The 13,223-nt window shown below is 44.2% G+C and overlaps 1 pseudogene; it reads left to right on the plus strand.

Annotated features, from left to right (window-relative positions):
- Positions 1-13,223, plus strand: part of LOC102577168 (dynein beta chain, ciliary-like) — a 264,557-nt pseudogene that overhangs the window by 50,371 nt on the left and 200,963 nt on the right.

Below are 13,223 nucleotides of genomic sequence, written 5' to 3' on the forward strand. Positions count from 1 at the left end.
AGACCCTTCCCCACTTCCAGGAGAGCCCTAGAGTGGGTCACCATGGCACACCCGGCAGCCTGGCTTTTGGCAGTGGAGGTAGGGAAAACATGCCGTAGGTCCTGCTCTAGGGCTGTCCTGGAAACCTAGGGTAGGCTCTGCGGTGACGGCAGGAGGTTGGGGGTGTGCTTACCCATGCCCAGCAGCCAGTCGGGGCTGCCTGGGTTCTTGGCTGTGCTTGGCAGTCTCTGGCAGCCCAGGGAGTCTGTGGAGCCTGCTGGGAAGTATGTAGGAGTGCCAGGCAGCCTGCATACCCCCACCTTTTTTTCTCCCTGCCCCATGAAAGGATAGACTTCCATTATGTTTGCTTCTGATCTAACCTACATCACTTAACAGAAACCCATGTAGGTTTCATCAATTGTGCCTCAGACTTTTTGAATGTCTGTACCTAGCCTAAAGGAAGCAAAAGGGAGCCCCATAGTCTTAGGGATTATGCTGCCCCTACAGATGGAACGTGGCACTGGATTCTCCCTCATTGCCTGTGGAGAAGCTGTGTAAAGATTTCTGCCTCCTGAAGCCAGAGTTCTTCCCCAATTTTTCCACAGGCTATTACATTCGAAATGTGAGGTAGCCGAGTCCTGTTTTTGTGAGCTGGTAGAGATCCTGAACTGTTCTAGCTGCTTAGCTGTTAGCTCCTCACAGCTAATTGAAAATGGCTCTTAAAACATCTCTTCTTGTGCCAGTCTCAAAAGGCACAATATAAGTATTTCTGGGGACAGAGTTAGCCATGCAGCATATGATGGCACCTATTAAATTATTTAAAATGACCTGTTTTTAAGACTAAAGCAAACTAATTATACTTAAAACTTTCTACTAAGTACTTGCTCAGTATTCTGAGGCCAGTTGACAGCAACTATATTTTTCCTTTTCTTTTTCATTAGTCAATTGATAATATCCACAAAGGTTGGTACCGGGAGTGTGGGGGTGCTTTGATGAATTCAATCACATTTCTGTGGATATGCTTTCTGTAGTGGCTCAAACCATCCAGGTTGCTCTTTGGCACAACAAGAAAGGTAGATCAGAAACAAAGTATTCTTTAAAGTAAAAAAGTTGTTATCATTTTACGGCACAATAACTTGTTTCCATAGGTTTAATTTTTTAGTTGAAACCATTGAATTGAAAACAATGTTTGGGATTTTCATAACACTCAATCCAAAATATGCAGGAAGAGCAGAACTTCCAAAAAATCTTAAAGCTCTTTTTGGTAAGTATAAAGTATTTTCTTCCTTTTAATTAAATTAGTGGCACTATACAGCTCTTTAAGGAAAGCTTCCACGAATATAAAAGCAAATCAGTGAAACTAGAAAGAAGATTTAGGAACTGACACAGAAAAATTGAAAGCTAAAACATGAACAAGTGTCATTATTTACCTTAATGCTCTACTACATCAGAAAACAGAGATTCTCAAAAAGCCATGCAGAGGTTATTAATGTTAGAATTCTGGGTTTGCTTGGGATATATGGAAGGAAGGAAATACTTTATTTAATTACCACTTTAAAAAAGTCTGTGTTGTATCATTCTCTGTGGATATCTCAAGTATTTGGATTGTCTAATAAATCTCTGGATAATATATTCCAGTGGCTTTTTCCTGTTTTCTCCTAGAGAAACCCCATGCTGTTAAATACTAAAACCATAAAAAATACTAAAAATGTTATATTATGTTTACTGTGACACGGGAGTTAAATTCTTATAGAATTATTAAAGAATTTTTGTCTGAAAGTATCAAGAGATATTCAGTCCTAGAATTTGCTGACTCAATATGCACCAATTTGGATTTTGGTATGTTTTTATCACTTGTATTATTATTCCTAAGAGGTATATATGTTATATCTTTGGAACTGACTTGGTATAAAATTGATTTCTTGTGTTTATCAAATTCAAATATGGTTTGTGGTCTTTTATTATCAGATAAGAATATTTTCAATTATTTACAAAGTTCTAGTGGGATTTTCTTTATTTAGACCTTTTTCATTGTTATTGTTAACCATTTTTATATAACATTGTTTTTTTAAAAAACCCCAGAAAAGTCCTAGAATATATATTATTTTAAAATATTCTTGGCACTGTAGTTACTCTCTTAATGCTACTTTTTATTGATTCATTACTTCAACTTACAGATGCTTATTGTTAGCATCAGCAGTGTAGACAGCCTGTCACATATATTTTACCCACTGGACAGGCCATGTGCAATGGTGATTCCAGACTTCGAACTTATCTGTGAAATAATGTTGGTGGCAGAAGGACTTGTGGTGCCAGGACGATTGTCAGAAAGTTTGTGTGTCTCTACAGACTGTCGTGAACTACTCTCCAAACAGGTGCTGGAGGATAAGTCTGAACTTTTATACAGTCATTAAGGAGTGTACCGAAGAAGTTGGAGGGCAGGACATTACCCATTAGTAATTGACTATAGAGGATTTCCAGCATATTCAGTAGCAGAAGTGTGAAAAATACTCTTGGCATTGTACTTAAATATCAGCAGCAGTAGGAGAGAAAGCAGGCAAGTCATTATTATATACTCTTGTATGAGCTCAGGTCTTGATTATCTCTTTGCAATGCATTCAGAGAGGAGAGGAAAGGAGTCTGCTTAAAAGCCTGTCCTTTTAAGAAAGCATAGACTGGGGCGCATAATTACATAGGTTTATCTGGCTTTTCTAGGAGGGACAAATGACACCACTTCTTCCACCCCTCTCCTTGCCTGCTTCTCTGCTCCTCCATCAACACCCCTTTTTCTTAATCCTATCTCAATCTTTGCAGGTCAGGTGCATTTAAACTGAGCCCCTCCTTTTACAGAGTCAGGCATATCTCTGTTACTGTTCAGGGGCTTTCTTGCTTCATGATCCTGTTATCCTAGAATATGGATTAGCTGCGGAGGAAGAATCTAGTCAGTTGGCTATGCCGCATAGGACTTTCTCAGTCCTGAGAGGCACAGTATTAAAAAATAGTAGATCAAATTTGGTGCAGTCCTGATGGAGGATTTTGTGCCCAGAAATTAAGAGCCAAAATAAGAAACTGCTAGAGCTGTACATGCTTGTGGCACATGAGAATTTGGCACTCCAGTTATGGGGTGTGACCTATTGAACACTTACTGGATCTAGCTTTGGATTGGCCACTTGTATTCTTTTCCTTTTTCTTCCTCCTACAAGTATGCAACCTCTATTCACTCCTTTTCCAAACTCAAGTAACAGAAGAGTTATTTTTCTTGCTTAGTGGACTGTGAAAGTTTACAAGTTCATGCTTCCAGTGCATGTAGAGTTGTCTAATAGATGGGTAAGAGCACTGTGTCAAACATGTTTAATCATAACAGTATTTATTACCTTTACTCAGAGTATATTCCCTTCATGACAAATGTATGTAAATGTTGAGATAAAAATAGCATCTGGCAAGATAGTTGGATGTGTTTCATTTTATTAACACATTAGACATCTTGTCCTGTGTAGAGTAATATGTGAACACTAGATACATATACGATTAGCATAATCTTTTCAGTCAACATTTGTTCTCTGAGGTTTTTGATTACATTATTTTAATTAAGCAATAAGACATGACAAGCGTGGGATTTCATGGTGAGTGTAACACTCCTCAGATGGTGTTATAAAACATGAGGCTGAAAACTGACTGATTTTTAACCGTTCAAGATGTGCATTTGTAATCACCCTGAAATGCACTGGCTGGAATGCCATTTCTAAAATAGCATTTATACCTTAAATAATACCATATTCTAAAATGGCATTATTCTAAAATTGCATATTCTAAAATGGCATTTATACCTTAAATAAGGGAAACAAACATGTATATTACTTGTCATAATATCCAGGGGTAGCATAGTTTTATGTTAGGTAGTCAGAAAGCTCCAATTGTGTGTAGATTGGCTTGCTTATGACAGCACAGTGAAACTTTTAAATATATTCAGGTCATGTACTTTTCATAAAGGAAATGCTTGCTTTTGTCCTCTGTTGAATTATATGATGTAGTTGGTATTATATGCCTGGAATAATTAAGATGGGCATATGGATTCCAAAGAGAAATAAATATTTTGTAAATGATGGAGGCAGCATGGCAGTTAGTGTTCATTGTATTTGAATCTGTTCACTTAAAAAAGATGAACATATCCTCATTTAAGTCCTTGCAGTGTTTTGTGACTGATTGAATAGTTCTTGATGTATTAATTGCCAAAATGCTTATGATACCACATGTTCCTTATTTTAAACAATTTTTGTCACTTTCATTAAATATGCAAAATAAAGAGTTTATGTGATACTACTTGTTTTTATATATATATATCTATATATCTATATATATCTATATCTGTGTGTCTGTATAGTTATAATGTCTTTTTAAAATAGAATTTAAAAACCTTTTTTAGTGCAGGTTAAAAATTACCCAAGGTTAAACCAGCAATAAGCAACCCTAGTCTCCCTTCTCCATTTTTGTTTTCCATCACCCTGGTCTCAGGACATCTTTGGTTGGTGGGAGAGCTGTCCCAACCATCCTCTGGCATGCAGGCTATCTTTGAAAACTTGTAAGTGTGTCAGGGTCTAGAGCATGTTCTGGCCACTTTCTCCTCTGTTGAATTAGAAGACTTTTGGGATAGCTGTAAGGGCCCCGCCAGGTGGCAGGTCATATTCATCATGGTGAATGCATGTAGTTTATGGTTTATAGTTTTGGCGGGCTGGGGTTTTTTGGGTTGTTTTTTTTGGGGAACCATAGCACATTCTGGTTCAGATTCTGGTCAGGGAGGAGACAAAAACCAAACATTCAATCAGTGGTGCAGATATTCTGTCCAATTATTTGCCTGTCTTTCATTTAAATGGCTAGGAGAACAATTTGAACTTGAAGACTTGGAGAGTGAAAGATCGTTAATCTGGAATTCCTTGGTAAGAAGCTGACTTGACTCTTTATTAGGAATTTGTTATTATGGTATGTAGAGATGACAATAACATGGGACAAGGAATGCTGTTTCTTCCAGGGAGCAGCATGAACCAGAACCTCTAGTCCAAAAAACCTGAGGATGTGGAAGAAGGAATGAGATCCTCACATCCCAAATCAGATTGGAGACAAAACTGGAAAGGGGTCAGTTTCAGGATCCAGTTTGGAAATGGCTTCAGATGATGGAAATCCTAGGAGAACCGTTGTCTTAATTAATTTATGGCATTAACTGGAACCAAAGCCTGAAGGAGTACAATCTGCAAAATTAAGACGCTACTGAGGCCACAGCCTTGTTTGAACCTAATGCAGATTTGATATGAACAGTGCCTCTCCATCCATCTCATATGAATCTTAGTGTGAGTAAATGTGAAGGGAATATTTATGCATGTCTAAAGGTAGCATTGATGCCATGGAAAAGGATTAAATATGTCACAAAATTTGACAGGCAGCCATGCATTTGATCTAACCTGGAGCACTGAAGAGAAGAATACGCCATGAAAATATTGGCTTTTACATGTAATTTTCTCATTCACAAAATTAAGTAATTATATCTTGGGAAAAATGCGCTGGTATTGAATATACAGTATCCAGTCTATGTCACTACAGGTAGCAGATTGAATTTAACTAGCCATATGGGTTGTAATTGTCTAAGTATGATTAATTCATAATGTTTGTTAATTTTATGCCTTATATTATGGTTTGTTATTATTTCATTTAATTATAGTGTCAGTCTTTTTTTTTAAGGTTTTGATGAGAGCCCTCAGGGATTTTAATCTTCCTAAGATAGTAACTAATGATATCCCTATATTCTTGGGTCTCATCAATGACTTGCTCCCATTGCTGGAAGTTCCACAGAAAAGGGATCTAAAGTTGGAACAGATGGTGCATCAGTCCATTGCAGGACTCCATTTGCAGCCTGAGGAAAACTTTATGCTGAAGGTGGAAATAATGGCTTTCTGCTTAGCTTATTGTAAATTCTAAATGGGGTGATTGAAGGCTATAATGATCACTGTTGTTTGATGCATTTAAGTTTCAACATCTGGCTAATGCCTTTGCTAGCTATGGCAGTAAGCAATGGCATGTTAGTACTTCCTGCTTCTTTGTTTTAAATAGATTATAACATGTTATATATACATGTACATTAATTTCAGTTTTAACTGATTTACTCAACAATAAAATAGCACATTATATAATACTGATACATATTTCAGCACTTGTTTTCCCTCTTCAGTTACCTGGATTTCATTGTATGTTGTAATAAATTTATCATTTATCATTTGCCTCTCTTACACAAAAATTCAAGTCAGAAACATAGAGGTTTTAAATTTAGTAGAAGTGCCTGTAGCAGGAAACTAAGATGTGCCTGCTCCTTTAAGGGCAGAATCAGCCTGGCCAGTGTACCTTGCAGGTGAGGCAGAGCTCCACAGCTGCTGGTTGCCTGAGCAATAGCCTAATGGGGTAATTGGCCAGCACCTGCAGACAGATGACTAAAAGGAAGCAGGGCCCCGGGGACATATAAGCTCGGGGCTGGAGCCAGCAGGGCACTCTCTCTGGCAACTGCCAAGGAAAGGAGCTTTTTCACAAGAGAGCTTCCTGAGACCTCGTGCTGCCTACAAGAACAGTAAGGCTCCAGAAGCCCCAAGGTACCCAGAGCTAAGAGATGTGTTGTTCTAGGGATGTAAGTTTTGCCTCCTTCATTGTGGGAGTTGTGTTGTAACCTGGGTGCCTGTGTTTGTGTTGCTACTTACCCAGTGGTTTGGGAAGAGGATGTAGGGGAGGTGGAGCCCTCATTAGTGCCTAGAGAAGGGGGCGTACGATTTGGGTAGAGCCAGAAGATGCCAGAGAGAAGCTCAGGGAGACAGGCACCAGAGAGTCTGATGCCAGAGGGGAGCAGAGATATAGGGGCTGGAGGGCCTGGTGCCAGAGGGGCGCACAGAGTTGACAATAGCAGTGTAACACCTGCAAGGCATGGGACACAGTAAAGGAAATTTTGGAGCTATGTAATACACCCTGGGTATTAGGGCATTAAAAGGGCAGCCTCTCACCTAGAAACAACTTTTTCGTTACAACAAAGGTGTGGTGAGAAAGTCAGGTGAGCAGACTGCCCTAGACAGGTGGGCGGGTTGATGTTGTGACTGACCTCGAGACAATCACCTGCCTTTTTGTCCTTACACAAAGTTAAAGGATGAATTACTGGGGAGATTGACATCACTGCTCTCAGTAAGGAGAATCAGAATGCCAGGTGACAAGGTTTTCATCGTACCAACCTTGGTTATATCCAGCTCTTGACCTGGTAATACATTTATGTCACCAAACTGACTGGCAGGTTTGAACCTATTAGCATTCTACTATAAATGATTTTAGAAGAATGTTGTTAAGACACATATCATTTAAAAAGCAATATTCTCATGCTTCTCTGATTAGAGAAAATTAAAAATGATTAATTTTACTTTCCTTATTTATTTTGGTTCTTTGTTTTTCCCACTTCATTGTTTAATCAGAATGAAAACAGGGTGATGGAGTTAATTTCAGAATGTGAATACACTGCTGTGCTTTGTTGACCTATTCAGCAGTTTGACACACTTTCCTTACCTGGGAGTGCCAGAATGTCTACCAGCCAGAGACATTTAAGCCTCCATTCAACAGTCCATCCATTTTAGCAAACACCTGAAGCACATTCTCACTTTAAACTTGTATTTAAGCCTCCTTGCTTTCAATGATATTTGTGTATATATTGATATTTGTGTTTATATTGAATTGGAACCAAATCACCTAATCTAAGGTACAATAGGAAAATTTATTGGAGCCTTAAATTTCATCAACTGTTTTTTGTAATTTTTTCTAATGACAAAACCTAGATCAGCCATTTTAAATCTAGATTTGGGGCTTTTAAAGTCAGGGGCTCCCTGATTGTACAGGGAGGTATGTTAACTGTTTGTATTAGTTGAATAATGGGTCAAGTTTCGGTATCCTTACTTTTTTTTTGGTTCTTACTCAAGCAAACTCCTAAGTAAATGTTGATCAAAGACATCAAAATTAGTTATGTTACTTATGGTGTCTATAGACAGCATCACTTTTATAGCCAGTATCACTTATGCTTTAGCATGGTCATGTTTAAAGTAGAAGAAAAGTTCATGAAATGTCAATTCGGAGAGAGTTTTCTTTAGTTTAAAAACTGTTAAATATAGGGTGTAAAATTAGATGACAGCATCCCTTCATTTTATTATGGAACTTTATTATTTTTAAAAAGCTGGTATTACTCCTGGTATTCATGAACAAACATGGGCTTGTCTTACAAAAGACTTAAGAGGAACAGCTGTGACAGGAACAGATATAAACAAGAACATAAAGCATCCAAGTAACTGTGAGAGTAGGTATGTTCCCAGTGCCAATGAAATAAATCAAAATCTTTCTTTCCTCTTCATATTGTAGTGTTATTCAGAAAAGCTGACACCTGTGAGAGTTGGTGGAGGCACATGCCCATTTAGACCTGCTCCCTGCTGTCCCCCATAGCTCTTAACTTTCTAAATGACAGCTCTGCTGTGGAAAAAACAAATTATTTGATTTAATCTGATCCACAACTATTCATACAGCTAGGGATTTCTCACAGCCATGCCCTCTTTGAGGAGTGGTGCATGATGGAAACCACTTTCCTGAATATCTCAAACCCAGTTAGGGGGTAACCAATGAGTTGCAGTTCAGTTTGGTCAGTCTTTATGTTGGAGTGTTGGTTTCCTTTCCCTTCTTTTTCCACCATCACTCTGAATTTTTCCCTCACCGGTATTGAAATAGATAGATACTGAAACCAGATTTTACTTGATTTGTGCTGTTTTCTTCTGCAGGCACATAAGAATAACACAATCTGAAATGGCCAAGTGAGGAACTTCACATATTTTTATTTTATTAATATGTGAGTATCCTGCGAATGTCATGGCAACTTCCTGCCACAATAGACCTTACCTTGAAATAAGGTACTGCTATAGGGATCTCAAAATTATAGACATTTGCAACAACAACAATAACAAAGTAAAGTGGGTCTTTAACAGCATAGTTAGTGGCAAAATATGTCTGGTATTGCTGGTCCATTTTTGTGTCTACAGAGTTAGCTACTCATCCCCCTGTGCCTTCCCTCAAACTGCTATTCTGTATCATGTGGTGACAGCAGCAGTTAAGACAATTAGCAGAGCTGCTAACATTTCAAATTACTTCATATCAGGCCAGTGAATCCAGAACATGTGGCAAGTTGGAACTGGTTAGCTGAGCAGCTCAGTGGGATGCAAAGTAACAAAGGAGAGGAGTGTTGGAAGTGTTGGGGGAGGGATGTCTGATGCTGGGTGTGTGAGCAGAGCAGCAGCCTGTATGGCTGTGAATGGCTAAACCAGCTGATTGTCCATTTACATACAGTGCTTTAAAACTGAGCTGAACTGAAATCAAGAATAGGGTCAACATAAGCTTGGAATTGTCCTGCTCACTCATGATCCAGTAACGCATGGCTAGATGTGAAGAGAGGATGAAGATGATAATTTTTGATATGATCAAGGCTTTGTTAGGGTTTTCACACTGTTTGCCCTTTTGACTGTTTCCCCTCCCTCTGTCCTTCCTTCCTTCCTTCCTTCCTTCCTTCCTTCCTTCCTTCCTTCCTTCCTTCCTTCCTTCCTTCCTTCCTTCCGCTTTGGACCAGGCTTGCTTGGAGCTGCGTGGGGCGATCCCGAGCGTAAGACTCCCCGGCTTCCTATCTCTTTTCTTTCTTCACTCCCACCTCTAAAGGTCTCTAGCCTCTGTTTATTTCGCTTTCTGACTCTTTTCTTGCTTTTTTTTGCAGCTTTTTCCCCCACTTTTCTCTCCTCTCTCTTCCCTCCCCCTCTGCTTCTGGTTTCTTTGTCTGTGAGACGCTTCTTGCAGCCTTCTCTTTTACTGTCTCTTTCCCTTTCTTTCTCTCTCTCTTTTGTCTGCTTGTTGCGGGGAGTTACCTTTTCCATTAGCCTGCCTTCCAGAGGTGCTCTTAATTAACCCTCCATCCCCCCTTCACCCCTTAGTTTTCCTTTTCTTTTTTCTTTTCGCTGTTTTAACCCCCCCCCCTCCTTCCCCAGCCGCTTTTTTTCCCCTCCACCCTCCTCCCCCTTTGTGGGGAGGTCTCTTATCATTTGCCGCTTGAGGGGTGCATTTTTCTTCCCCCCCTCTTATTTTCCTCTATCCATGCTTTTTTTTCATCCCCCAAATCCCTCCCTCCTTTTCAGTGGCTTATCTTCACTTTCTGTTTTGGCTGCATTCCCGGGATCTTGGCCTTGAGCTCCTGTGTTTAAGTTTTCTTTTCGTTCCCTTAGTTTTTTTGCTTTGCAGTTTAACCTTGTCCTAGTGAGGATGGCTGCTCCTAAACCTGGCAGTTGGCATGAGGATGTCTCTCGGGACCTCCCGCTGATGCATGGCCTGAGGGTTCATACCCCTCTCCATGTGGGGCTCGAGGTTTGCATGGAGGGTCTGGCTGCACTCCTGGGATGGCGTACCATCCGCTATGAGGGTAGTGTGAACACGGTCCCGATGATTTATTTGAGCACGCCTGCCTTGGTTGACAGGGTGTGTGCTGAGGGCCTAGACATTGCGGGCATCCACTACCCTGTCACGCCCCTAGAGACTCAGGCAGTGAGGGTGGTGATCTCTAACATTCCACCACACGTTTCTGATCGGGAGCTGGCCAGGGGACTCGAGGCTTATGGAGTTCCTACGAGTCCTTTTCGCCGGCTGCCGTTGGGAAGCAAGGACCCTCAGCGGAAGCACATCCTGTCTTTTTGGAGGCAGGTCTTTATGCTCCTCAAGGAGGGCCCCCAGTCTCTACCTCGCTCCCTGAGCCTTACGCTCGAGGGTCAGAGGTTTATTATTTATTTGTCTGTGGGAGAGACTACGTGTTTCAAGTGCGGTGGCTCCTCCCACCTGGCTGCTCAGTGCCCTCAGGGCAAGGTGGCCGGACCATCGCCACCTGTGGCAGCGCCAAGAGACGGCGCGTCGACTTCTGGGGCACGCGGCAGGCCCAGGGAGGCAGGGAGCTCTTCCTCCCAGCCTCCTTCCACCCCTTTTCCATCTCAGGGGACTGGGGGCTCTGGTGTGAAACCATCGTCCAGTGGAGAGGCTGGAGCTACTACCCAGGCCCCACCGCCATCTCCCCCATCTGTGGCGCCCCCTGCCCTCGTTGTGGGAGCCCCACCGGGTGGGGGGGTGGGGCAGTCTGGCCCATCCCCAGCACAGGGGCAGCTGCCCATTACCACCAAGAAGAAGAAGAAGGAGGACAAAGAGAGGAAGATGAGGGGGGCCTCTCAGGACGCCTCATCCCTGTCAGGACCCTCCTCGGCCAGTGCCGAGGGACCCCCGACTAGAGAGCCTGGCCCCACTCTGGCTGCCATACCACCCACCCCGTTGGATGTAGCCATTGGCAGGGCAGACTTGGCGGAGGGGGAGGGGGCTTCAGGGGTCCCTCTCCCCTCGCCTGTCCCCCAGCCTCCGGAGTCGGGTGGCGGCGGGGATGGTGGTGAATGCCTCTCTTCTGGTGGCCTGGCCTCGGGGGTGGTGGGAGAGTCTGCTACCCCCTTAGTCATGCCCCAGCCTGGCTGATCAGATGGAGAAGTTGGCGAGATGGAGGTCCAGCTCACTGAGTCTCGCAAGAGGCGTCGTGAGCGGGATGGCCTCTCCTCCCCCAAGAAGACAGGGAATGCCCTTGTGGAGCCGGTCCTTGACTCGGACAACGAGAGGCGGCTGATGTGCCTAGACATCGAGGGTTTCGACGCTGCAGTTGCTGGCGAGCTCCCGCTGGGGGTGCGGACTCCCCGCTCTTCCTTAGGCAACATCCACCCCAAGCTGGCGGAGCCCCCCTGGGTCCCTCCTGACTATGGGGGACTCCTGTCCTTGTTGAGGTTAACTAAGGGGCAGAAGAACGTAGTGGGACGCATCACTCAGTGGTACGCACACCCCAAAGTGTTTGTTAAGGCTGCCAGGGCAGCTGCCAAGCTCATGCAGCAGGATCTGGGCACACGCCAGATGGCCTACCGTTTGGAGAAGCTTGCCCAGAGGGTGAGAGTTGAGTGGGACCTGGGCGGGTCCCTCGACTAGAGTAGGGCACAGTAGGTCTTCTTTGACCTGTCTGTACTGCCTTGCTCTGCTCTTGGGTGCTCGCTCTTCCACCCGTATTTTGCTTTGCTCTTCCCCTCCCACACCCACATCCATGGCAGCCACAACCATTGGCACCTTCAACATCAACGGCTGTTGAGACTCGGTGAAGCGCGAGGCCGTCCTGGAGCTCCTGCGACAGAAGAGGCTGGCCGTCGCCTTCCTTCAAGAGACACACTCTGACAGATTCAACCAAGCAGCCTGGCGGGCTGCCTGGTGAGGACAGGTGTTCCTGAGCCATGGCACCAACCTTAGTGCTGGGGTCGCGACTCTCTTATCACCGCAGCTGCAGCTTGATGTGGCGGTGCCGCAGGAGGTTGTCCCTGGCCGCCTGCTGACAGTCCGTGTCACCTTCGCACAACACCGCCTGCTGCTCGTCAACGTCTACGCGCCCTCCGATGGCCAGGAGAGGGTCGTTTTCTTTGAGACCTTGGCTGCTCTCCTGTGCGACGCTGGTGAGGATGATGACCTGCTCCTCCTCGGTGGGGATTTCAACTGCACCACTGCCCCGCGCCTCAACCGCACAGGGCCTGAGCCCCATCTGCCCTCTGCTCGCAAGCTGCAATCTGCCCTGGAGGGGGCAGACCTCGTGGACGTCTGGCGAGCCCTGCATCCTGATGCGCGCCAGTACACCTGGGCCAGGATGGGTGCCGGTGGTGTCACCATGGCTCGCCTCGACCGCCTTTGTCACCAGACACCACCTGCCACTCCTGCGCAGCAGCTGCATCACTCCCTTGGGTCTGTCAGATCATGGCCTAGCCTTCGGTGAACTGAGCCTGCCGGGGAGAGCCTGTGCACGGGCACCTTATTGGTGTTTCAACGTCAGCCTGCTTCAGGACTCCTATTTCCGGGACTGCTTTGCCCACTTTTGGAGGAGGTGGGAGGCTGTGAGATCGAGCCACTCCTCCTGGAAGCTGTGGTGGGACGTGGGCAAGGTACAGGTCCGAGCCTTTTGCCAGCAGTACACCCAGCTGGCCGCGAACGAGACGTGCCGACATATCCGGGAGTTGGAGGAGGACGTGGCGGAGCTCGAGGCTGCTCTGCTGGCCGCTGGCAGCGATGCAGCACTGAGCGAGAGCCTCCGGTTCCGCAGGAAATGTCTG

This window comes from Alligator mississippiensis, chromosome 4, assembly GCF_030867095.1.
Source record: "Alligator mississippiensis isolate rAllMis1 chromosome 4, rAllMis1, whole genome shotgun sequence".
NCBI classification, from domain to species: domain Eukaryota; kingdom Metazoa; phylum Chordata; order Crocodylia; family Alligatoridae; genus Alligator; species Alligator mississippiensis.